The 27,118-nt window shown below is 39.2% G+C and overlaps 1 long non-coding RNA gene across 7 annotated transcripts in view; it reads left to right on the top strand.

Annotated features, from left to right (window-relative positions):
- LOC111928772 (uncharacterized) overlaps nucleotides 1–26,453 on the top strand; it is a 131,566-nt gene extending 105,113 nt beyond the window's left edge. For 2 of the 7 annotated variants that reach the window (XR_015276570.1, XR_015276573.1), the window contains 5 exons: nucleotides 15,601–15,869; nucleotides 16,706–16,969; nucleotides 18,583–18,772; nucleotides 21,107–21,321; nucleotides 24,060–25,854. This is a non-coding gene — a long non-coding RNA (uncharacterized LOC111928772). Of the gene's footprint in view, nucleotides 1–15,600; nucleotides 15,870–16,705; nucleotides 16,970–18,582; nucleotides 18,773–21,106; nucleotides 21,322–22,491; nucleotides 22,655–24,059 lie in introns of all 7 variants that reach the window. The other 5 variants (XR_015276571.1, XR_015276574.1, XR_015276572.1 and 2 more) reach the window with 5 other exon arrangements.
- The last annotated feature ends 665 nt before the right edge of the window (nucleotides 26,454–27,118 follow it).

Below are 27,118 nucleotides of genomic sequence, written 5' to 3'. Positions count from 1 at the left end.
TCCAGACCTTCAGTGAGGGTATAACCCAGGAAGGTTCCCAGACTGAGAGGTCTAGAACCAGCCACATCTGACACACAGGCAGCTTTGATTTGATTTGATTAGCTTTGCTAATTCCCTTTGGTGAACATCTAGGGAGTTTTTCCAAGCTCATTCTGTTTTTTTTCAGGGTGGGCAGCAATCCCACTTCACTGCAGTGAAGCAGTGCTTCACTGGCAGTTCCCTTCACTGAAAATGGAAAAGTGACTCACAGGAGCCTCAATATCCCATTTTATTCATATTTCTCTTAACAGAGAACTCAGACGTATTTTTGAAAGAGACAGGGAGACCATAATTGCTACTTTCTAGAATCAGATGCAAAGCCATAATTCTGCATGCAAGATACTTTTCTCAGCACACACTGAGTTGTTTCATTACCTGGGAGTTCACAGCTTTCCAGCATCTGACATTGTAGGGAACAGAGCATTGAGATGACAAATAGCTTGTAAGCTTTTAACAAGACAAGTAATCTTTTATACCAGAATTGCTGTAGTATCGTCTTAGAATGGACTTCTTCAGTAAATCACTCTTACCACCCATTTTTAACAGAGCTGAATTCAGCCCTCTGTCTCTAGGAGACTTCAGATTTAAATTCTGCAGCTTATTTAAAGCATTGAGACTTGGCCCTGTAAGATGCTGGACCACTTCAATCTGTGTAAAGTCATTGCTTATAGGCAGCGCTCAGTGTGTCCCACCCCTTGTCCCCTGTCACACTGCAGGAGTCTCAAACTCTCCCTGCTTCTCCATGTTTTCTTTTAACAAAATCCCATTGGAAAGAGTGTAACCCTGTAAGACTAGCACAATGCAGACCAAACCTGCTTTACTCTCATTGTGCTCTCTAAGAGGCAGGTGGCATCTTCGCATCCACACTGAGGTGTTTCCCATCCTTCTGGGACCCTCTGACTCCAGAAACTACCATAAATCACTGCAATACCAAATTCCAGGGCATGTACTTCTAGGGGTCAGCTCTAGGTATGATGAACTTTTGCCAGCCAAGACCTCTGTTTGCAGAAGCAGGAGGCAGGCTAGGGACATATTTCTCTATTTATTCTTGAAGAATCATCCTGTTTGAGAGCTGTCAAGAAAATTTCAAATCAAATTTTTCTAATTCATTAGTTATTAATTTAATTTTTTATTCAGAAGACTACACTGGCAAGGAAGAAAGAAAGCTAGTTTGATACATTTGGTAAGATTTTTGTTGGGGTTTTTTTGGAGGTTAGGGGTGCAAGGAGAAATTCTTCAGCTCCATCTAAATGATACAAGGTCACTTAGATTGCCATAAATATACATTCTCTTTTGCTGCTGTGGGAGATGTAATCTATTCATTTTAATGGCCAGTGAGAAAGGGCCGCCAGCGCCGCCTCGGTGTTTCTGTCACGGCTGTTCTATTCCCATGCCTGCCCTAGGGCACACATGAGTCACACTTCCAAGCAATGACAAAAATTTTAACATTTTAGGTAAGTGATGAAAGCTTTAATAACTGTAAACCTCAGTAAATGTTTGAAGGAAAATAGTCACCAATTTCTCTCTTTGTGTGAACAGATGAGAATGACATAGTAAACTGCATAGCCAGGCTGCAGCAATCTTGATGTAATTCCCAACACAGTTGGAAGCTTTTCATCTGATTTTTGGGCCTCTGGCTTCACATGCCCTGTGCGTCTGCTCCTGCTTTAAAATGGGATAATGATATTCCCTTTTTCTACCTTTTGACCACTGCAATTACAGGGTTGGAGGCCAGTGGCACATTAAGTGTTTCTACAGCACTTAATAGATCTTTCATGGTGCATAAAAAATCAAGCTGCTTTAAATCAGCAGCTTATACAGAAAGAAAGTAAACCATCATGTTTTCTGAATAGCTGGTAGAAAATATATGAAATTATTTTGAATATTTTTTAAGTCCAGTTTGTAAACTTCATTTGTAATGATAAACGGGGTTTTTATACAGCACCATTTCTGTGAAGTGAGCATTTGTTCTGTATGGGATTATTTTTAAAAGTCTCTTAATGATAATAGGTGATACGTTGTAATCCATGTCACAACCTCATAAAAACATCATCTGAATTTGCTTGATAAACGGAGTTTTTGTTTTTCATTTACATTGCAATCTTTCTCTTTAAGAAAACACTTTACATCATGTTGTCATGACAACAGAATATGGTCTAAGGTTGAAATGCTGACATTTTTCTCAGTGTTCATAATGCGCCCTCTGCTCACTCCTCCCTTCTTGGCCTGTTCTGAGGGTCTCTACAAATAAATGTAAATCTGCAACAGAGAGGTGGATTTGGGAGCTAGAAAAAGCTGACTGCTGTATTTTTCTTTTTTTGTGTTTGTGAGTCTGCATAAGTGGGCAATCATTTTAAAGCTTGGGGACACTATTGTAACAAGATCTGTATCATAAATCAAAGACACACAAACACAAGGACATTTTCTATATCATCGAAACACATCTAAATTGTCTCTCAACCAAAAATGTCTGAGCCAAAACTCATGTTCAAGCAGTCTTCAGTCTGTTCCAAATAATGTTAGGGAAGAAGAGATAGCCTGTGATGAGCTTGAAAACAGAGAAGACCTAGAACAAGCTATAAATAATAACTAAATTCTATTTTGTCTTATCCTCTGGAGATGTTTATAAAATTGAACACATGAATATGTGAGTCCTGGAGTCCTCAGAGTATTCAAATGCCATCCAGGTATTTCTTCCCTTTCGAAAGAGAATAGACAATGATGAATTCCAACTGTACCAGGTCCTAGAGAATTATGTCCACAGTAAGTGGGGGCAATAGAAGGGGAAACGTGATCACTGTAAACAGTAACATTTACAAAAATGTTTCATTCATACAGCTTCTCTGATTCACTCAAAAGAATGAGACCTAAAGATAACCTGTGAATTTGAGTTTACAGACATTATTTCCTATAATTATTTCCCATCATTTCCTCGTCATTGCTTTTCCAAATAACATATTCATTTTCATTTGGGGAAATTTCTTATCTTTGAGAAAAGTTAAAAAGAACAGTTTAAATCATCTTAAACTTCTTTCAATACTTGCATATTCTTCTGAATATCTGAAAATATGTTTGTAGGTAAAGTCAGTCCCTACAATGGACATTGGAAACAGCTGGGAGAAAAGGTTACAAAGAAAAAGACTCAAGGATATGGCTGGTGAGCCTATATGTGAATAAATGCTGATACTGGAAATATGCTCTTTTTTCAAGCTCTGAGAATATAGATAAACTTATGGATATAGTTCTGCGTGTGAGTTAGAGCAGATTGTTTCACATCTTCTACCTGTAGGGTCTTTTATCATCTTCTGAAACATCTGGTACAAGCAACTGTTAAGATATTGGATGATAACATACTGTGAATATGGTCCACCTTTGCCATACGTTGTTTCTTCACACAATATTGTAAATAGGAAAGTCTAACAGGGACTACAAAAGCATTAAAAAATTGTTGTGGCTTGAGGGAGAAGCTGAAGTAGCAAAGTAGAAGAGTAAACAATGGACTGATGCAATACACAGACAATATTCTCTGATTTAGCAGCTTGTGAAGTGGTTAATTGGCATTGATCACGTTGTTAGTTAAACAAGAATATTTGTTTTTATATGCAAGATGCAGAAAAGGTTAGAACTTTCTTGCTAAACTTTATTGTCTATTCACGCATTGAAGCACCACTTGCAATCTCTGAGCAAGAGATCTCAGAAAATAAAAATAGTCATAACAATAATGTATTTTATCTACTTGTTTAGACCATAAAAGTTTAACTATAGAAGAAAATGGATGGATAACTCAAAACAAGACTTTCAGCTACATAAAAAAATTCATAGATTTGAAGTTTTTGCCTTAGTGCTCAATGAAATCCAGAATATTTAACAAAAATGAGATCACTTGACGAGCTTCATAGTGAGGGACGTGAGGCTGGCGTTTGTGGACTCAGGACTGTTCTTATAATCAAATGCAGCATGCTCAGTACTTCCTCTGCTGTAGATGAGATTTGACCTCTAGGTTTGATTTGTATTAGCTAGTGACTATTCTCTACTTTTCACCCAAGAAAACTTTTAAATTTTTATTAAACAGGATGTAGGTCTCTGAAAACTTTCAATCCCAACTAATTGGGTTTTTAGGATAGGAGAATCTTAATTAAAAAATCCCCAACCAGCTGCAGTTATAAACTCTCTTATTTCATTACATACGTGGGTCTCCCTTCCTCTCTGCATAAAACTTTCCAGTCCAATGCTACATCAGCAGAAGACTGGTGTATATATGTGTGTGTGAGACAGTTTAAATGTGAAGATAGATTAGCTCTACTAATGAGTGTAGGTGAGTTTAATTAAAATTAATAGTGAATTTAAAAATGAGAAAATAACTATGGCACCAAGTAAAACAGCAAGATGAAGAAAGCTACTGTAGATTTCAAATCTGCAGTTGGAAGCTGCCAGAAGACCTGCTTTGGCTTGCTAAATGGAATCATCAATTGTAGGAATCATTAAGATTCAAAAATATCTCTAATATCTAAGAATAAACAAAGCAGTCACTTAACCTGTCTCAGATGTAAAGCATAAAAGAGTTTGTCTGCTTAGGAACTGATGTATGTGACAGGGAATGAACTCCTGGTGTGTTACAGTCTTCTCTGGTGTGGTCAGAAGACAAGACAATAGAAGCAAAGGGATTCCTGCCTTGCAGTGACTTCCCTTGACATTTTTGTGTAATATAAACCAGAGGTCCAGTCATAGGAATCCACTTACAAAGTGTAGAACAGTAGGTTTTCTCCTTGAAATGCTTTCCACAGTCTAAAAGAACTCACAGGAGGACAGCTTGGGAAATAACTCCAGAGTGTTGCACACTGATGGAATCCTGCTATGGATTATGGATTACTGCATTGGTGCCTCAGGTTTCTACTTCAGCTAAGACAGCATTTAGACCTCCCACGTATTTCCAGTTTTAGCTGATAATATACCAACAGGATGACAATGAAGGGTACTTCTCTAAGAGTAAGTTTTATCTTTCTTTCTCTCCAGTTCTGGGCATTAGCCTGGTTGTGACAGGTCATTCCTTCGAAGCATCTGAGTGACAAGCATTTAGCTGAGGTGATTGTATCAAGATTCACACTGTTAAACGTCTCTGTCAATCACCAAAAGTGAGTCTTGCTCCTTCTGCTTATGTCTCTTTATAACTTCCTCAGGATCATAATTCTATCCCAGTAGTTAATTTCACCACATTTTCCTAAATATGGACATTTGTCCATATGACTGTACAAAGCATTTTAAAAGCTTCAACTAAGGTACTTTAAGAGAGCAGAGCTGCTTCACATTCTCTCTGTTCTGGTTTTTGGCCCAGAGAATTCAACTTAATAATTTGGAAGCTTAATCAAAATTCTACAGAAACCTGTGGCATGCCAGGCTAAGTGGGCTGTGAGGAGCTCTTGTGTCCTGAATCTTGTGCATAGCCAGGGAATCTTTGAATTCACTGAAAATATGATCTTCCTTCTCTAAACTTCAACAAGAGGTTGAAGTTGTTTTTAGCATTCTGCAGCTGCAGGATCATGTCCTGCATGCAGGGAGGCTACAGTTACATGGGACTCAATGAGACGGGCTTCTGCTTGGTTAATCTCAGGAAACCATTTATTTAACACAGGAACAAACTCAGCTTAGATCCAGAGACAGAGCCCCGGACAGAGGCAGGGTGGGGGGGTTTTATGGGACAGAACCAGGGTGGAGTTTAAGGTCGGGGTCTAATAGGAGCATAGCAAGGGAGAAACCCCAGGGGCACAGAACCAATCAGAACTCCTTGGGCTGCCACCCCACGAGGGTCCAGGGTTGGGAAGCTCTTCCCAGGCTCTCAGGACCCATCCCCTGAGGCAGAGGATGGGCTTTAAAGCCACGCCTCTCACTTTATCAATGCTTATCTGAAACGAAATCTTGCCCTTCCTTGGTAGAGGCACCTCACAGTTGTTCAACTTCCCAACAAGAAGGTTGGGATTTTTCCTGTCCATTGAAGTTCTTTAACAACATGATTGTAGCATTTCCTGAAAAAAAGAGGAATAAAAAGCTTTTAATTCTCTTACATGCATTGCTGATCTGTTCATCTGGAGGAGATTTACGTGGGCTGGTTCAGTGTCTCTCAATTCAGTTAAGAGTAACCTTAATGGTATTTCTAGTGGGCAGACTTGCTCTCATGCTCAGCTTCTCTGTCATTCAACTCATTTATTTTACTTTCCATCTTTTGAACAAAACCAGGTCTGAATTAATTGAACCAGTATGTCTAACTAATAATGCCTTATTGGAACATGTTATATGATGACTACAGATCGATCTTTGCAGAAAATTATGTTACTACAGTGTGGAGGATGTCTTCCCCTTTCAGAAATTGTACCTGGGCACTTGGAACTGATGGTCTAATATCCCACCAAAGATGAATAGGACTAATTCTAAGCGATGGACTAACAGCAGCACGTTTTAAATTACGATGTGTGATATAACACCTGAAAAACAGCTATGCTTTACCAGAGACATCACAAAAGTCATTAATTTTATGATATAGCCTTCTCATTTTAATTTGATACTTCATTATTCTGTAGTTTAGATGGGCACTTTATTACATTTTCATTAGTGGTGTGACATAGGTAGCTGTCTCATTGTCATCTTGTTTTCATGACACACACACCAAAAAACTGAATTCTGTTTCCATGCTTTTAAGATTTTACAGTGGTATAAATTTCCTGATTATAGCATTTACTCTTCATTGGAAGATAGAAATGATGATAATCTCCTGCTGTACTATAGCATCAGGTAATGTGGGAGTCACTCTGCAGCTTAAAAACCTTATATTTTCATGTGTTTCAGTGCTATTGCCAAGTGAATCAGATGTGAAGAGGGAAAAGAAAACCCTCAACCACTCTAGCCTGATTTATAGAAGTGTGTAGCAAAATCTGGAATCAGAAGCACATTTTTCACACATCTGCAGTGGCTAGATATTAAGTAAGCCTGGCTGGGATTTTGGAATTCAGCAGGGAAACACCTGTGGCTTCTGCAGCCCTTGTACAGATGGGTGTACAAGGGCAGGGTCACCTTCATATCTCTGATGTTTTTGCCATTATCAGTCTTAGAAAAAAAACGATTCTCATGCCATGGAGAACATTACTTCTGATGAAGTGTCTAACAGCAGAGGAGTCAACAACCAAACCAAACTCAAATTCTAAAGCCTTTGAAGTTTGCCCATCATAATTTTTAGCTGAGTTCCTCATTACTTTGAAATAAAAAGTAATACTGACTAACACATAATTGCTGAAATTTAAATTGCTTGTACACCCACAGAAATGCAGTGGGTTTGGAGTTTGATGCACAAAAAGAAGGAATTCACAGCACTTTTTCATAAACATTTTAAATGCCTAAGTTAATACATAGTTTGTGATAAGAAATGAATTTAATATTTTGTAACACAGGCAGGACTTGATAGGGAATTTTGCTTTTTGCTAAGAGGCACATATATCTAAGGGAGAGCACAAATAAGAACCTGGAGAGCAGATTAAAAGAACCTCAAGAAAGAAACTCAGGTGAATCAGGTCAGTTTTACAAAAAAATGACAAATTTTCTGCATCACAACACCTTTGTAAAACTTGCTCTGAGTCTGAAAGAAAATGGAGGCCAGTGCAGAAAGCACAGAAATATTTGTTACTGTTCTGGGCTAATGAACAGTTTGAAGATGCTAACTTTCTGCTCCACTTGCTTTGCTACAGAGTGATCTTGTTGTTTAATTTCTAGCAATATTTTAAAATACCAAAATTGTTCTGATTTCAGTTAACTGAATGTATTTTAAAAAGATGAAATGCAGATTGAGCTTCATATTTTTGCACATGTTTCTTAACAAAAATTTATTTAACTGAAAAGGGAATTTTATCCTTCCAGTTAAAACATAATGAGATTGGAAATTTTGCACCCATACCCCCATTCTCTGTCAAGTCCTATTTGAGGTTTTGTGTAGACTAAATTCTCTTTGAAATAACAGATATGCATGATACATAGTGAGCAAGCCAGCAAAATAACATGATTTCTATTTAATCAAAGCATAAGGGTGTGAAGCTGCCTTCACATTGTTTACAAGTACTGCTGTGTGTCTTGGAAAATTGAGAACAGTTGCAACTATGGGTAAAGCTCCTATGTACCAGATCTAGCAGTATCATTAAACACAATGTGACTCTATATTCCATATATTGAAATACTTATTTATTTATTTAGAGAAGAGCCCAGATTATTTGTAAGGAATTGTTATCATAAGTGAATTTGGTGCTGGAACTCTCTTTTGTTTTTGAATCTAATGCAGCCTGATGGTTAATGGGCTTCTCCCTGTGATTCACTAGTTCCAGCAACTGTGTGGTTTTTCTGCTGCTTTTCTCTTTTAAATGAATTCTTGACTTCTGCTAATGCAATATCTTTCACAGATCCATAAGTGAATGAAAACGTAGTATTTTTTCCCTAACACTGTGTTTTTCTAGTTGTGAAGGTCCTGAGAAGCTCAGCCCATTTTATGGATCTTGCTTTGGTAGCCTGTATAGAATTCAGATATATGGGCTGTCCTGTAAACACAGTTTCTCTGTCAGTGCAGTTTTGTCTCACTGTGAAGCTTCTGTGTGCAATACAGTTGTCAAGAAGTTATTGATCAGGTTGGAGTTATCACACTGTTCCAAACAGACTCTTCTTTGCAAATTTTTGTCATTTTGTTTGAATTGGTTTCAGTCTTCAAAAGACCGCTTCATGGGTATAGTACAGAAATTAGGGTATTGCCACTGAAAATATTCACATCATCATGAAGAACACCTTGTAAGTTAGATGGAGGAGGATGGTGAGTTTACCTGCTTGTTTTCAGCAGTGACTTTTTTTAAGAGCACATGGAATTCCTTTCTATGACTATCACTTGTGCCAAACAGCAATCTGGTGAGGTTACCTCTGGTTTTCTCACCTCTGCCATTATGTGCTCAGTCAAACAATATGTTTTAATGCTGTTCTTTGCATCTTTTTCCTAAAAAGCCTGGCTATATCATGGATGTTTTCAGCTGATTGACTAGCTGGCAAAACACATTGTTGGTAGTGTGCTCCATCTGCTTTATGTTCTCTAGGATCCAGTAGCAGTTGGTAGCGAGACTACCAAGGCAGCAGTCCAGACTTGTACTGTGTCTAGTGGGCAGGACTGAAGGAAGGAAACGGAGAGAGCGTTACATTTCCTCTGAGTCTCTGTACAAACAAGTAGGACACCTTAAATACCTTTGGAAAGAATCTCACTTGTGTGAAATTCACTTGTCACTGAGAATATATTAGAGAGACATTTTTCTAGATAATTGTTCAAGTAGTCCTTTATTGCATGTCTCAAGTCTTAAAAACTAAATAAATCTCACGCAGTTTAGCTCTTTAACAAAATTATCTGAACAGTGAATAAAAATGCATTTCCATCACTCCTCCCACAATGTCTTTGCCTTTTATGGACACTCCAATGCATTTGTTACCCTGACTGTGCTGGATGTGAGCCAGGACAGAAGAGGTGGGAACTGTAACCTGAACAAGCTGATCTAGATGAAATCCCAAGTTTAGGAATATGTTCGCTTTAGTTTCAGATCTTGTTTCTCTTCTGCAGTTCATTAGCTTCATCCCCTCAACATTTTGCAAACACGGTGTAGGCTTTTCTTTCATTTTTGGTTTGATGGCCATGATGGGGAAGTGTGAGACCCAGAGACTGAAATCTGGGTGTCTCAGGCATCATCTTAGCAGCAGCAGCAAAACAAACCGGCTCAAGTCCCAGCCTTGAAGTTGTAAAACAGTGAGAAAACACTGACTTCCCAAGTAGGTTTTTAGGCCTTCTGCTGGGTCTTCTAACAAGCATAGTTACATGGTGAAAATATTTCTTGGACAGATATTAACTCTTGAAAATGAACTGAAACTGTGAAGTTTCATTTCACATAAACAGTTATTGGGATTATCTTTCAATTGCCCCCAGCCTGGGCAAAATTTGTACTGATACCTCCTCCAAAGCCAGAAGGCTCCATGTCTTATTGCCACTCTGAATCATACAGGTATTAAAATAGTAAAATCCAGCAGTTTCCATAGTGACTGTTCTTATTTAATATTTTACTTCTCCTGTCCTCTATCTGCCTTAAGATTTGCTATTGCTATACCGTTTATTTTCTTCTACCAGTTACGCTATATGACTGATGGGTAAAATACCAAACTCCAGAGACCTATTTTCCCCTCTCTATATGCCCATGGTTGCTTTAGTGTTAATAGAAATCACATTTGTGGAGAAGCTTCATCACTTTGTAATTTACCCCCTTCGCACTAGAAATCAGAATCTAGTTTATTAGCATTATAAACATACCCTCTTGCCAACCTTGACCCTGTCCAGTCCTTGCTTGCCTCAAAGCCTCACACTTTTCCTAGGGCTTGACCTTATTAGTACAAAAACAGGTCCTAAGATAACATAAAATTAAACCCTTCCTTTCTGTGGCTGTTTGTGCAGTTGCTGCCCTGAGAGTGCTCAGCTTGTGCACTGTTAACTTTGCTGACCTGGGGTCTGGGGACAAACTCCTGGTTTGGCAAATCCTAAGACTATTTTGCAGCAGATTTACCCCTGCTCGGGAGGGTGCATTCAGGAAAACACAATCCATTTATTACAACTGTGAAACTAATTTCCAAGGCCTATCTTTGATAATGGGTTCAGTACACAATTCAAAGTATTTCCATTAGGATAGAGACAAATCTTGGCACTGCACTGCTTCAAATTGTTGAAAAGGGCAATTCCCTTTGTTTGTTTGGAATGAAAGTCTCTTAAAAGGAGATTTAGAACAAGACCCTGAAAAGAGGTTTAGGAGAACAACAGGGGAGATGTTTTCCTGACTGCATGATATCGACGGAGTCTGAACCACCGGTTATCAAATAGCACCTTTCAGACTGGAGATGAATGTGTGCTCAGAACTGTTTGCTACCCGAAAGAACTGATTTGCTCAAATTAGGGAATGTGGACTAGAAGTTAATCATCAAACTGGAACCAAAAAAATAAGAAAAACCCAAACACTCTAAAATTAAGGCACAGTCCTTGGGGTTTTGGCAAAAAAATATTTCTATATTTAGGCTGTCCAGGACTTGAATCCAGCTTGAATTCTGCAGGAGGGATGTGCCACCTATGAGGTACAGTTCAGTCCCGGTGAAAGAAGAATCAAAAATCCACTCATTTAGGCATAGCAGAGATACAGGTGATCACAGAAAACAAGTTTGTCACAGGTATCCCTTTGTCAAGAAGATAAGGTAAAACCAGGTATTTCTACCAGCATTGTTTATGCCATACCCTTAGTACTGTGTCCCTACTATTCTTTGGTAGTTTTCTGTGACCTTAAAACAAAGAAAGAAGGATGGATGAGATTCCAAGTCCAGGTACAAATTTCTAAGCATAAATAATCCCAGAAAATAAAGGTTTTGACTAAGGCATCCTACCCTCAGCACAGAAGTACTAGAAGCTGCCATTCTTTCCTCATGGCCTTTTGCTTGACAGATACATGTATGCTGCCCTTTGTGAATAGACACTTCTCCCTCTCAATCTGTTGCCTCAGCCCTCTCTATCCTGTGCACCCACTTGTATGAGGCAGGAATTGATATATTTTTAACTTTGCATCTGTGTGGGTGCATGTGACTGGCAGGCTGCCAGTGTCTGTTGTTTCTGAACTCTTGTCTTCAATCATTTTGGAAGTAAGCCTTGTAGGGAGACACTAAGCAGGGATGAAAAAGGATTTCAGCCTACCTGCTATGTGTGGCAGTAACTAATAATTTAAAAGGAAAACATAGATATTAAATTCAGTGCAGAATGGAACAGAGTAGAAAAATTCAATTTGTTCTTTTAAATCTTATTTATGAAACACTTCAAATAGGTAATCACCTATTTATATCCAATATATATCCAAAAGCTAAGCTAGATTTTCTATGGGGCCAGATAATATCCTGGCACCCTTCTTCTCTGGCTCCATTTCTATCACCTAGAAAGACTGTGGAAACAGACCAGCCAAGCTGTCCATGTCAAATGACAACTCTGCTAGGAGAGTGACTTATGTTTAAGTCAAATCATACTTTCCAGGTGTGATTATTTAGCCCAGGCAGGGCAAATTATTACTTTATCTCCTAAACTCACTTCCAAATTAATAAGGTGCCCATTTGTGAAGCAGCATTGCATGCCACATTGACATCCAGCGTGGGCATTAATGTTATTTACAGAATATAGTGTAAAAACAGTCAATTCACAAGTCACTGAAAGATGTATCTTCTTTTAAGGCAAGTTTGTTATCTAATGGAGATGTGACATGAAGCAAACAGAAAATCCAGTGACAGGCATTATGGTATGATGTTTACCATGCAGGTAGGAAGGAAAGTATTCTGTTGTCATGAAAGGTATAAACACATAGAAACATGCTCTAACATGAAGGGGATACTCAACATAAATCAAGAAGTATTTAGATTGAAAAATACTTTTAAGATTATCAAGTTCAGCAGTTTACCCTGACACTGACTGGGTTAAGCAGCTCTGACAAACCCACCACTGAACCATGTCCCTAAGCACCACACCTCCACATCTTTTAAATCCCTACAGAAATTGTGAGTCCACCACTTCATTGGGCAGCCTTTTCCAATGCTTGATCAGCTTTTCAGTGAAGAAGTTTTTCCTTAATGTCCAATCTAAACCTCCCCTGGCACAGCTTGAGTCCATTTACTATGGCCCACCCCTTTCTTGGGAGAAGAGACCGCCCACCTCTCTGCAACCTCCTTTCAGGGAGTTGTGGAGAGCAATAAAAAAGTCCCTTCCCCTTCTCTGTCTTCCAGCTTAGTGGGGGCTTAAATCTCCACCTAGAAAACCTCTTTCTACACAAACACTTTTTTCATAGCAGTTGAAAACCCCCCTTTCAGCAGACTTGGTGTAGGATCTGTGGCCCCTATTAGGGAATACTGGAGCTCCCTCTGTTTATGTATGCTCTAATGAGCTTTAAATGGTCACTGTTGCCTCAGAGCATGATGAACATGAATGATGGAAGATAGCTCAGACCTTACTGTGGCTGTGGTTCGGGTTACCTTGGTTATCTTCAGTAACACTTCATTGTCCCTGCTCTTGTATCTGGAATAGCAGGAATATATTGCTGTTTCATAGAACACCAATATAAAAGCACTTGAGAAACAATAATGAAGTATTTCAGCTGTTCAATCGTGCAGGAAGTCCAGTAGACACAGTATGATCACTTTTGTTTTAGTTGTAATAACAGCACAAAGGTATTAGAAGGGTTAATAGTAGCTGTGCAGCATTCCAGAGCTGTAAAATGCTATTTTTTCATACTTGTGTATAATTTCTTTGTATTCTTTCACTTCACATTCTTAATTGTGACCTATTTTTGTCTCAAACCTATTTTGGAATATTCTATATGGAGTGAAATTTTACAGCTCTTTTGTCTTTTTTCTGTGCTAAGCCTTCTAGGCTGAGCGTATTTTTCTGCTGTACTCTAATGCTCTCCTTTATCTTCAGGGCATTAGTTGTATTTGTCATAAAATTGAAGAGCATCTGATAGAAGTAAAGTTTGTCTCCCCTTCAAACCATCAGAAAATGTATTGAATGTAATGTGTGATTCTTCAAGTCTTGTATCTCTCCTGTATATGTTGCCTTCTGCCACCAGGTCTCAGATGTGTTGTGCTGTATGTAAATAACAAGGCCTTTGTAACTTTAGTTACTTTTAATATTGGAGACATCTTGTTTTATATTGCTTAATCACATGTTTTTAGTATTCAACGCAGTTCGCTTCTCTATGTGATAAAAGTAACAGATCTATGTGCTTGTCTAAAATAGTAAACACAATCTTAGTAATTAAACTGGGAAAACAATACTTAATTTTCCTAGTTTACTGTAGTAGGCTGCCAATACAGAAGCCAAAAGCTGTTCCTTCTGCTAAACAGTGTGTGTGTCCAGTAGATTGGTCCAGTAAGTCAGATGAAATAATTTCAGTGTTATTTGTCTGTCATGAGACTGCAAGATTTAGTGTAATAGCAGGTTTTGTGCTGAATCATCAGCAGGTAGTGTCCAATTTATTATGTTTGGAATGTGAAGCCTTTGAGCACAGAGCATTTTTCCTCTCCTATCACTGCCTGTCTTAGCATTGGCAAGGAGTCAAGCCTTGTCACAGTTCTTCTAAATATGCTCCAGAGATGGGAAAGCTTCAGGAAGTTGGCATGGTCACTAAGGCAGGTGAGGAGGTAGCCTCTTAATAACCTGCTGAAACTGAAGCAACATGAATGCAGACTTTCACACTCTATATTGTATATCTGAGTGTATTATTTAATGAATCCAACTCTTTAATTTAGATCTGTTGAAGGATTCTGCAACTGATAAAATCATCTGCAGGAACTCTGAGATGAGGGTGGTGACTACGGCCACCATGCTACCACAGAGACTTTTGCCCAGTGTGTGCTCTCTTCATGTCCTACATCCTGGTGTACTCACACAAACCATCATTTGCTGTGAGGGCTGCTGGCTGTGAAAACTGTAATGTAACACAGCTGATTTTATGGAGAAAAATTTAAAAAGACTAGTGACCATTAAACTCACAGACCTTGAAAGAAAAATAAAATAGATTCATATGGTACAAAACAGGACAAAATTGGAACATTGTTTCAATTCATTAGGGGTTTATGCATTACTTGTTGAACTGGTTACTGTGATGACAGAAAGTACACTGAAAAATATAGAGAAAATAAATGGTGAATGGGAGAGGGACTCATCTTTGTCATTTTAAACCAGTTAGCAGCTAGTCCTAACCCATCTGTCACTTTGCTTCAGAAGTCCATGCCAGTATAGGTGTATGAGGCACTTTTTTCTTCCCTTTGAAGAACTTCATTTCCCCTTAAAAGGATGCTAAACTCCATGTGGAAACACAGATAACAAAAGATCATGTTAAATTTATCACTGAGTAGTTTTCTTAATTGACAGAGTCTAGTTTCGGGAAGTATTTAACAAAGAACAGATAAATTTAAGATAGACCATAAAAAGTAATTCCCTATTTTTTTTCTACTTAGCCTAATTTAGACTAGCTCAGAGGACCTTCTTTAATCATTTGATATCATAACACAGAAATGTGTTTAGCCTTACCAAAAAAAAATCTCAGAGATGAATCACTGAAATAATTGATCTATTTAAGTTCTGCTTCAGACACATTTCAAGGGCATAAGTTATTTCTACATGTCATTAAAAAGATTTGGTGCATTGCTACAATTAATTATTTGATTGATATTAAAGTGGAATGAGATTTTTGGCCTCTCAACTCAATTGTGTGTGGGTTTTCTTAATGTGGTGTTTAATTCTGTGAGGACTTTGTAGCTATATCTGTTAGCTCATAGTTTGAAACTGAATCCTGAACCCCTGACTAATTTGGAGGCATTATATGAAAACTAATTTTTGGAGGTTTGGGTGGATAAAAAGGAAATTGAAAAAGCACACAAAAGTGCAAACCATATGACTTACAAAAGTTATGGCTTACAAGTTAAAACACTTGTTTTTCACAGGTCCGTAGTGATTGCCATATCATGCAGGAAGATGAGCAGTCTTCACCATGTATCATTTCTGAAAGTGTCAGCATCGTGTCCTGTCTTGGGAGACACAGCAACAACACCTATCACGTAAATCTCAGGGCACCTCTACTTAGAGGTGGGAAAAACAGAGGATGGGGAACTGAAATGACCTTTGGGACATCACCCAGCAGCCAAGAGAGAGAATCCAGATCTTTGGAACATTTCTGTGCTGGAAGGATACTTCACAAAACACTCATTGAAAGGTTTGCTGTAGAAGTTTCTTCCTGGCCTGAAGCAGTTTCTGGCAGCAGAGACAGTGCACTACAGATTTAACTTACCCCTGTTCAGGCATATTTCTAACTTGCTTTGGAGACATTTAGATGTCTCTAAATCTGGGAGCTGCACAGTCTCACCCTCAGTGAGTAAATTCACCTTAGATGGAGAAAAGAACTGGGACACATTTGTCTAATCTTTTTGTGAATACTAAGTGCTTGGTGTCGGTGACCTATTGCAGTTCTGACTTGACAGGTTAATTATAAGTTATGTGGAAAAAAGTATTTATTAACTTTAAACTTTATTGCACTTCAACTTCACTTGCTTGTTCACTTATTCTTGTTTTAGTAGAAGGTAGATAGGAGCCCCACATTTATCTTACTATTACTTCTGTCATGCCCACTATCCCTGAATTAAGTACTGCACATTTTCTATATTTCTATTCTCTTACACAACAAAATGTATTGAATTCTTGTGAGGGGAAGAAAAGATCTTGCTCTCATTAGACAGATGTCATTTGAAAGGGCTAAGACTATGTTTCAAAATTGTCGATCTGCAGCTGTAGAGAGGCTCAAGTTTTCTGTCTTTCCATGATTATACCTCTGAGGCAAAAGCTGAGAAGGAAGCAGTTATGTCTGTAGAGAAAACAAATGACACTTTGTCCTATCATTCCCAGGCTGTGAAATCTCTTTAGACCAAACTGAGAACAGAATGCTATACTGAGAGCAAGGAACCCATTCAGAGAACCATTTGAAAATATTTCTAAACCAGCCACGTCTTCCCTCTCTCAGTTACAGAATACACTTTATGTTTATGTTTCCCCTAGCAGGAGCAATGGAGTTGCCATCCCTTCAGATTTCTTCACCACAAGCTGCAGCTCTGCAGAGCAGTGTCTGAGAACCAGGACCAGCCTTGTATGCATATGCTGAATCCCACCCAGGATGCATGGGGAAACAGGGGAAGAAGGTGGCCTTTTGTCCCATTTGGAGAGCTGGCACAAAGTTCACCTGTGCTCAGGAGGGCAAGGTGACAACTGCAGGGTTGCTGCTCTAAGCTGGATATCAGGGAGGCCCAACCTGTTCTTTCTGAGGTAATTAATGGTCTTCATCTCCTTTGGCACTGGCATTTCTAATATTTTATTCAGGGTGGAGCCCTGCAGGAGAAGGGCTACACTACAACTCTGTCCATGTCCTAATACACTCTCATTATTGCAAACCAAATTTCTGCCTCTTTTCTTTCTGCTATCAGTATCTGAGTGGCATTTCTTCCAGCAACAATGATGCCTCTAGCTTTGTTGGTCCAGCCCTTACTTCCTCTCAGGAATGGTTAGTACTTACGTTCTCAGATGCATTCTGAATGTGACTTGCAATGAGCATTTAAGCTTATGGTATATGGCATTCATTACTCCCCTATATGGCAAGGAACACTAAGCCTCTGAAATGCAGTGCTGCCTGTTGCATGGTGCTGTGGGAGAAGCAATATTTCCAATACCAAAATTAATTTCAGTACCAAAGAGCTGTCTTGGATTCTTCCAAGGCAAATAACCTGCTAGAGAATCAGTTGTACCATTCACAATTGCAGCAGATGCATTATTGCAATTAACAGTGTCTCCTTAAGTGATGTAGTATTGATATTAATATAACTCATCCAGTGCTATAGGATATTTTCTGTGCCATGGAAGTTCATGGGTGTGAAATATTTAGGCTTAATAAAATTGTATCCTCTGGAATTAATAAATAAATTCCTTATGTTACATCAGAGCTCAGATCAGTATTTTTTGCCTTAGAATTTCATAAACCCAGCAAGCACACATGTAGATGCATTTGAATATTCCAGCTGTAGTTGTTTTTTTTTCTGGCTGGCTTTGTTGTTCTTTAACCTCTACCACAAGGCCAAACCTAGAAGAAATGCTGTGAGGAGGAGAGAGAGAGGAGGCTGGAAGGAGGAATTACTCAGAATGCAGGGAAAAAGTGAGACAGGCAGATATCAGCTGAGTCTTGTCAAGTTCTAGAGTTCATGGAATTGCTGTTAGATGGAAGGTAGGATCACACAATGCTTTGTCTTTCTGGGTACCACAGAGAACAGTAAATAATTCTTCCAGAAACTTGCAGGTTTTCTTTAATTTGAAATGGCCCTTAATCAGGTACTATGAACTTCTGAAGAATAGTTCAGAAAATGTTCCATTTACTCTTATCCTTGTTTCCCAATCTTTTATAATTGTCTATGTTATCACAGAAAATGCTGCTTCTTCCTTCTAAAAAAATACCAATTTTGATTATATCATTACAATTTTTAAAAATGTAATTATTTTATTTGTTGTTTGTGCTGTATTTAAAAATCTTGGCAAGGCAGGAAATTATAAAAAATAAAAGGAGTGCTGCTTCTGGGCCATGACAGTTTTGTGTCTGTCTACTCTTGTTCAATAGACAACTATTCTCAATGTCTTAATTCACAATCATTTGCATTTCATGAAATAGCAAATCCCCAAATCTTGTATTTGTACAAGAAAATACTTGTACTTCCTAAATTTCTCTATTTTCTCTAGCTATCTCTGCAGACTCTTGTTCTGCTGCAGGTAGAGAAAACCTCAGCCTGCAAACAAACTGACAGCAATAGGTAGAGTGCAGATACCACATGTTCTTTTCAGTTAGGATGAACATAAAAACATGGGCACAAACCGATTTTTTCTGTTTTTACTTGCAGGTCACCTTTGGGGGTAAAAAAATGTCTGTCTTGGGTGTGTGAAATGACAGGCTTGTCCAACATAAGCCTGAGCAGCTGCAGAGATCAGCCTGAAGGCCTGGAGGAGATGGCCTGCCATATGGGATTCCCAAAGCTCTTCCTGTACCTATTCACTGCAGCAGCAACAATGCACAAAATGCTGATGGGAAGAGTAAGCACTAATTGCTTCTGAACTTCAATGTTTTATGGCCAAAAGTTTACTTTCCATTTCCAGTAAGGTCATCATTCAGTGAATCTTCATACTGCTTTTGAGCTAAAACCAGGCTTTACTGTGTTTAAATGTGATGTGGAGGGAAAAGCTGGAGCATAATATGTCCCTTCCATGAGATGTCTCAGCAAGGAGACTTGGTACCTTGGACATAAGGGCAGCATTAATTGCAGTCAGTCCCATGGGGCTTGACTACAGCACACACAAGAAGTGTCCCTTCCCCAAGTATTAGGGGTCCATGTGGAGCTCTCCTTGCCCCTCAGGAACAGGTAGAGTTCCAACTCCAACCTGACTCCTCCAAGCTGGAGAGAAAAAACCCAGCCTGTTTCAGCTGGGTAACCTTTCATTCAAATGTCATGTTAATTCAGTACTTTTTAGGTGAGGACGTGGCAAGTGCCTGTCCAGTATTTGTGGCAATGGCCGTGTCTTTGGCCAGGAGCACACACTGGTAACTCTTAGGTGGCATCTGAGCACAACAGGAGGGGACATTTTCAGCCATCATCCCTTACTTGCTCAGTGGTACCAAGAGCAATAGAGTTTGGAGAAGGGCTGGGAAAATCATCTTCTCTTGAATTGTTTGTTTGAGAGGCCCAGTATTGGACTTGTTGCAAAGGAAAGGGAATATTACATTTACTGAAAGTAAAATGCCACTCCCTCCTTTCCTTCTTTCAGTATCAATGGTTTGAGAGGCTGGACATTTATTTTTTTTTATCTTTGTCTTTAGAGAAGTAATAAGCACTATTGCAGAGCTAAGGAAAACAGAAGCAAAGTGATGCATTTTGTTTTGTATGGAATGAAACAGTTCTGCTTTTGAAGAAAAAAAAAACCCTGCCTTTTTTTTTTTCTAGGGGAAAAAACCCACTCTGGTTTGCATATTCCAATTATTTTGAAGCCCTTTCTTTCATGAGGAGACAAAGATGAAACTTCACTGAGCTGATCATAGTTTCCCAAAAGTTCAGTTTAGCTCCTATCATCCTTTTTTTTTTTTCTCTTTTCTTCTCTAAATTTCCCCTCTGGTCTGCTTCTGTGTTGCTCTCATGCTGCCTCCTTCCCAACATTCTTTTGAAGCAAATTTAGTGGGACAGTTAAGACTTCACTAAGGACAAATGCAGAGTGAGGACACTGACTTACTTTAACACACAGGCTCAGATTGCCATCATATTGTGATTTCTGAAGGACTGCAAAATCTGACACTGCATGATCACCAGTAGCTCAATTTTAATGTGATATAAAAGAAAAATCTGCTTAGTTCAAGTTCAAGTAGAGATTTGCACTTGGCTTGCAAAAAAAGAAAAGAAAAACCTAATGAGAAATCTATCTTGATAGCTCAATTTCATTTCTTCCAGCTTGAGAGAAGCAATTGTGTGCTTCCCTTGTTTACTATGCAGTGGAAGTAAACCGGTCACCCTCAGTGGTGTGAGCTGCAATTAACAGATCAATGGCCACTTCCCCTTAATAACAGAGACAGTTCTGTGCTGGGCTGGTATTTTATTCCTTTATTGTAATCAGCACAATGGGTCTTTCTTTAATCACTGCAGGTGTGTCCACAAAGTCGTGTGGCAGAAGTAGGTGTGAGCAGAGAGCCTGAGCTGTGCTCCCTGAACACCCCCAGCCCTCAGAGCCAGGTCCTTCTGCTCCACTGTGCAATTACTCACCTTGTTCCACTTCAGTGCCATGTGTATATTCCTAATGATTCACCATATGACTAAGTAGAACAAATCTCCAATAACATAAAATGCAAAACGTACATTTTAATCAGGAGAGTATTTAGATATCTGCTGAATGTGTGTTGTGCTTCAGCTTACGCAGCCTCGGACCTGGGCCAGCTGGGAGCAGTGTGGCAAGTGTCCCAGTCCCAGCACTCCAGGTGTTGCTTTGGGCTTGGTGCCAGCGAGTGAGCTGAGGTGGAAGGGGCGTGCCACAAGGTAGATAGGGTGGAGTTGAAGGCAGGATCTCCCGAAGGATAGATAAGTTGACTGGAGGGTTGGTAGTTTGCTGACTCCTTAAAGTGACCATCGGTGCTAAAATAGTGGTCATTGTTAAGGTGGGAATTAGAGTCTAAAATGGTGAACTGCTTGTCATTAGACAGGGAGGGGGGACAAGGAGAAAGTGCGAGAAGAGGAGGGACAGAGCGGGAAGGATCTGAGATGGTGGCAGCACTACCATCTGGGGTCCCAAGCAGAGGAGGCGAAGGGGAACACAGGATGACAGAATAATGTGGTGAACCAGTGCTTCTTCTGGGTGGCACGGCATTTTTGACCCTGTTTCCCTCTCCAGGGCAGTCCAAGGGACGAGAAGAAGCGAGGCACAAAGCAGCAGGAGTTACGATTTTCATGGGCTCCCGCATCAGTAACAAGCTCCAATCTTGTGTCGCACTCCCAGCCTCAAAGGTGCAAGAGGCACTAGCAATCACTTCAGTTTGGGAAGTGGTAGTGGAGCTGGGGTTGTGGTGCTTTTCCTCCATTTTTAAAGTCTCCAGGATCGTGCAAGAGGTGAGGAGCATGCAGGGTGGCACGGAATCTCGCTTAGTTGTTCAATTGTAAAGCTTCACCCCCACCAAGTCCCAAATGCCCACTCTAAAGATGTTGGTGTCTGCGCCGCTTGGCATGCCACTAGGGAAATTGCAACAGACACACTTCATAATGATTTTTAGCTCTCACTTCCCGAGCCCCTTCCTGTGAGCTGATAAAATTAACTTAAAACATCCATACATACCCTGTTCTACAGTCAGCATTCTGGAGCCCATCTTAAAACTTGGATTGGGGTAGGATATACACCCCTGGTCAGAGTAGGATAACAGGTGGTCTGTCCCCTCTCCACTTACCTGCAGTCCCTGCAAGCATTCACGGGTCAGCTAGCCGCTCCTCCAAGGGCTGCCCAAAACATCGAAAATCTGGCCAGGCCTGGCACAATCCAAAAGCTCTGGCAGAGAGGGAATGGCGTACTGGTACAGCACTCCCTGCTGACTGAATCCAACACAGAAAATCTTGAATATCAGAGTCCCTGTTTGGGCGCCACTTGTCACGTTTCGGCTTCCAACCTCGGACCCGGGCCAGCCAGGAAGAGTGTGGCAAGTAAAAGGAACGAGCACGGTTGGATGACCTGAAAAGTAAAACCACTTGAATGGCAAAATAACAAATGGCAAAAGGCAAACACACAGTACAGGTTAAGCCACAAAAGGCAAAAAATGTGTGGGTGCAACAGTATATATACAGAAGATCTGAGGGTTGGTCTGAAGGTGGGGTTCCAATCACAAACTGGGATTAGGAATATGAAAAATAATGCAGTAAACGACAATCAATCAGGGGAGAGAACTAAGAATATTCTAGAAGCATAACCTTATATTGACAGGCTTGCTAATGTATTCATCTTCCTGCCTACAGGCCTGATTCCCATGATCTTAAGTTCATGCCCAAGGCCAATTCATTATCAACCCCATCCAGTTCAATCCCCACATATGAGAAAGTTATTTATTTCTAATCACTGAGAGGTGCTCTAGTGGAACTAATTGTGAAAGATTATTTTCTTGGCTCTAACAATTTATCTGATGAATTTAGGCTACATTTTTTCTTTGTCAATGGAGTTTGTCTGGACTTCTCTAAATATATGTATTATTTGTAACTGTTTGCCAAATTTCTTTACCAATGGTTTTTGGTTTTCAGATCATTTATGAGTTGTTTGCAGCCTAGTTGCCTATGAAGAGAGACTATGTAATTTTGTTTGCATTAGTCCCATGGTCTTTAACTGGATGAGCAGGACTTCTGATGTGATCTTCAGCAATAATGAATTCAAATTCATAGTACCATAAGTACCAAAAGTACCAAAGTAGGTTGTTATGGCTACTTATTGATTCACTTGTGTTTCATAGCTGCTTCCTTTTTGTGCCAATATAATAACTAATAAATTTATTTATGGAAAGCAAACATAAACTGGACAAGAATATACAAAGCCTACACTGAGCTTAGGGATTTTCTAGGGGAAGAAAAAGATATTGGGAATTAAAAATAAATGACAGGCAAATATTTATGCTTCAAGAATCCTTCAGTCCCACTGATACAAATAAAACATAGATACGGGTGTCTCTTTAAATAAGCAAACAATGTCCCTGGTTGTTTTACACTCAGAATTCCTGTTGGCTTCCACTGTTGGGAAATTGGCTGAAGGTTAAGTATAAAGATAAAAGGTTACCAGTAGTCACAAAATAAGTCATAATTATTACAATTTGTCATTTAACAACCTGAGAAAAATTCAAGTAATGAATTCTCAATTATCCTTTGCTAGTAAATGCATTCTTGGCATGATAACAGCATCATGTAAGAGTCAAATGTGTGAATATAACCCAGATAAGAAAAGTGGTTGACACCTGGGCACTGGAAAATGAAAAACCAACTTTTCCTGCTATGTAATTAACTCTTGAAACAGAACTCTTGAATGGGGAAACATCACGAGATAACTTTATTCTTGTCATTGTGTCATTTTTACCTTTTCTTGAGAGGTGTCATGCTTGATAGAAACCAATTAGAACCGAATTTTATTTTGTATATTATTCATTTAATCTTTAGCTCTCATTTATCAGTGTAGAAAATAAGGTAATTGGAATACATAGTGGACATAAATTAAGTGATGTATATTACAGAAATGTTTGAAATTTGTTTAATAATTTTACATATTTCAGCTATCAGGAAGTATCTTCAAAGAGATTTACAGCTGTCATCATTTGACATATATACATTTCAAAATCTTGTTTATTCCAAAACTGAGGTCTTTGTGCTGTTTTTCAGACCTGTATTTCACTCTCTTTGCTTTTCTAGAACATGTTACTGGTGGTGTGGCCATGATGGCCTGATATATACAAGAAACAATTACAAAAGTGTAGTTGAATGTCAGTGGATACCTAATAGGAGTTTAAAATATTGTCAAGGCACAATGATATACTGTTGCATGATACTTATGCAGTAAAAGTAATTAACTTTAGCAGGAGTTTGAGACAGTGTTTTCAAATTTCAAGGATCTCTTGAGACTAGGCAAATACTCTTCAAAGGGGACCAGCAGTGCTGCCCAACTCTTAGATGGGCCCTTGAATTGGTTCAAAAGGTTCAGCACAGAGGCCGAAAGAAATAGACAACTGTGCAAAACCGCTAACAGACTTGTTAGAAAATTAGTGAACTTCTCCAATCTTTTGTAGTGTTTTTACTCATACATTTTTTTCTTTACTTTTTCTACTTTGTAGGTTCTGTATATATCTTTCGCCCCTGAGATTGTATAAAGATTCAGTCCTCCTGTGTGGAAGGTCAAAAGTACATGAACACTGTCTTCTCTTAAGCATACACTGGACACAAAACTAACAGAATTGCATGAATGATGGATTGAGGAAATTTCAGAATTGCATGCATGAAGGGGTGAGAAAAAGTATTTTCAGATCTTCTAAGAATGTAAAATAGTTCAGATGAGCAGGAAGCATCTCTCCCAGAACAGTTTTAGAGGTGCTCTGATCCATGAAACAGGGTATGAGAAGGCAATGCCAGGCTTTCAGCCAGCTTGTGACTTCCTGAACCCATGCTGGCATTTGGAACCTCTGCTTTGTAGGGATGTAACACACACAGCCCTGCTGGAGTGGGCCTGTGTGCATGAGCACTCTGGGTCCTATATGCACTGACAAGGACACTCAGTCTGGGGAGTAAAAGACCTGTTCCAGGCCATGATGGGCAGTCTGTTTTCTAGGGAGTGAATTCCAGACTGGTAATGACTAAAGAACCTGCCCATGCCAGGAAATGACTCTGTCTAATGTGTGAGAATACAGGGAATTTTTTCTTCCCTAGCAGTTACCTGGATGACAGAGTCAAAACTAGGTGTGAATTCTCAGGAGCACAGCTGAGCTATACCTGGATCCAGCTCTCTCTGCTCTTTGCTCTGCATGATCCATCCAGTTTTGTCAGTGAGGTACTCAAGCCCTTCTCCCTGCCTTTTTGATAGTTACCAAAAACTTTGCTGTCTCCCCAGTTTTACTAGTTGCTCCTCTCTAGTTCAGGGCTGTGTTTACATGTTCCTCACAGTGGATAAGTAAGGCTGAAACCAGCCCAGACAGGTAGGATTTTAATGGTCCATAGACTCCAGGCATATCATATTCCTTCTGGTTTCCCTATTGCATTGATGTCATAGATTGATATATTGCAGACAAGTTTTCTTCTTAATTGTCGCTGGGAGCCTGGCAGTCTGGTACTGCCATCACTGAACAGGAGCTGAGCTCCCACATGAATAGGGCATTCTGTCCTGCACCACATGGCAGGTAAGTTCAAGACATGTATGCATTTATGATGCTGTGTTTTTCCACTCAGGAATACCCTTTAAAAAAGAAAACCTTGCTATGTCTAGAAAGTCCCAACCAGTGTTAAATTATAGCTCTGTTATATGGCAATGGCACCTGGTGGTTACTGGAAGCAGAGTTTATGCACTTCTTAATGAATCAGGACACCACCAATATATTACCAGAGTAGGGGGAAAATATATCAATAACCAAACTTCCCTTTGAGCTAAGCAAGAGTCAGACCTACAAGCTTGGTTGATTTTTTTATGTCAGGTTGGGTATACCTTCTAAAGCACAGCTTTTCATTCTGAATAGCTGTGTTGGTCACAATAATAGCCCAAGTCCTTCAACCTCTTAAAATTTTGAAATTAAACATATACTGCATTTTATTACATGTGTATTTATTGCTCATAGTGCTTTCTTGAATTTTGTTTTTGTATCCTCGAATTGCATGCATTTTCTAGTAGCTCAGATGTTTCCTATAATACAAATCATGGAATCACATCAACAAAGAAAATTCATCTTTCCTCTTATTTGTATTCAGCTCGTGAAGGGTAAAACTAGGTTTGAGAGATTCACATAAAATGTTCATCAGATCTTAATGAATGTGTGAAGTGATTCCATCACAAATGTGTACTTAGAACTCTTGCACAAGGTCAGACTTTGTCAGTATTGATTTGGAACAGAATTAAAATGCCAGAAGTTGTCCAGTTTATCATCAGCTGCTGAAACCATCTCCTCTCTGATATTTCAGCAAAGAAGCCTCAGGCAATCACAGTAATTATTCAGAAAAGCAAATCTCAACTACTTTTAAATGCAAAATTCTCTGTCCTAGCCAAATGATTGTTAGCAAGGGATTACACTATTATAAAACATATTTCGCCCTTCCTTATGCATGAATCAATCTTGTTTACATCTGACCAAAAAAGAAAAACAAAGAAAAAATTCAGTCAAAAAATTCCAGAGATCAGGGTTCAATGCACAGCAGATGACGTCAGTAAATACAGAATAATTCAAGAGTGTTCAATAATATCTAGTTTTTAGCTGAAGCTTCTTGTGAGATAAATCAATACATTCCAATAAAACCAAAGTTTGTTCTATGATAACCTTCAAGTTACTTCAGTTAAAACAAAACAACAGAATATTCCCTCACCAGTAATAATCTTAAACCTGGTAAGAAAAGTTTTTTCTTTCAAACTCAGAGGCATAGGTTTTAAAGCACATGAGCAAATGAGAGAGTTAAATGTGGGACTATCACTTCTTTCACTGAAGCAAGTCTTCCTCTATGTTATCAGAATAGCAGAGATAAATAAATAAAAACAGAATGTCAGGGCAAGGAAAAACTTGTCAGTCATAGCCTTTTCCTGCTATGAAACAAGGCAGAGTGGAATGAACTACAGCAGAGTAGACCCAGATGGCCAGGTTCCATGGCAAGCAACAGTTAGCACCTCCTAATCCTGCTGTTTTTTTAAAGGAGGTCTTACCTGTCTGTTCTCAAGGAAGGGCTTAGAGCAGGGATCTGACTGGAATTGAAATGCTAAAGCTGTAGTGAGGAATAAGTTACACAGATTTAAGACATATGGCTTGACCTCAGCTGAGGCTGGATTCTCTGTTTACATTAAGTGACTCTGTTTACATTAAGTGACTCTTGTAGATCATATTCTGCCTAAAACAAGGCCTGGGCTCTCTTTGGCCACAGTGCAGAACAGTACCCAACTCTGAGCCAAAGACAGTTTGTTATGGAGTATTCCTCTTCTAATGAGGCCAGATCTTCTACCTGATAGCACTCTACATCACTCAACTGACTAGTTCATTTAGGTTTAAATGGCCCTTCTGCTTGAAGAGAAGTCTTGGCTGCTGTCTTCATCTGTCATGGCCATCTGCTCTACTCTTTTTTTCTTCTCAGCATGACTAAAGTAACTTACATATGAGAACAGATTGCAGGACACACATTAACCTCTTTAGAGACCATAAATGATCCCCCA

Source organism: Cyanistes caeruleus, chromosome 14, assembly GCF_971803275.1.
Source record: "Cyanistes caeruleus chromosome 14, bCyaCae1.hap1.1, whole genome shotgun sequence".
NCBI classification, from domain to species: Eukaryota; Metazoa; Chordata; class Aves; order Passeriformes; family Paridae; genus Cyanistes; species Cyanistes caeruleus.
Note: the sequence above shows the minus strand (reverse complement) of the source record. Positions and strands in the feature narration are given on the sequence as shown.